Source organism: Triplophysa rosa, linkage group LG24 (assembly GCF_024868665.1).
Source record: "Triplophysa rosa linkage group LG24, Trosa_1v2, whole genome shotgun sequence".
Taxonomy (NCBI): Eukaryota; Metazoa; Chordata; class Actinopteri; order Cypriniformes; family Nemacheilidae; genus Triplophysa; species Triplophysa rosa.
The window spans coordinates 3,435,533-3,436,074 of record NC_079913.1 but is presented as its reverse complement, the minus strand read 5'-3'; positions in this window follow the sequence as shown (position 1 = coordinate 3,436,074).

Here is a 542-nt window from a genome sequence, read left to right as displayed (position 1 = left end):
CTTTATCACGACAGAGTGTTTAGACATTTTATCCAACGAATGGCTTGCTCAGTTTTCTTTGCATTTTTAAACTGTGATAGAAATAGTTTTAACACAACACTTTATTTCAGCTTTATCTGAACTAAAACCTGCAATGTGCGCAAAGGTTACCCCAACGAAAATGCTGTATTTCTGCACTTGTAGAGAGGTCTAGCGTGTATGATTCTGTATGAGATACCGCACGTCCGGTCTTGACAGTGATGGGAAGAGAATAGCTGTGTTTCCGGCTGAATAACTATCTGTGCACTCATCCCAATCAAACCTGTGCACACTACAGCGAGGTCTCACCACCTCTCGCGCCAGCACACATCCCCACCAACTTAACAAGGTCTGCGGGCAAGTCAGTTATTTCAGGCTGTTTCTCAAAACTAACCTCATTAAAATAGACAAAACACACCTGTTTCTGCTCGAATCGGGTTGGAATAAAGCCACGAGGAGCCCTGGATAAATACAGCAGCTGTGGAGTTTTCTCTTACTGTATAACACACTGTACTGCTGCTTCT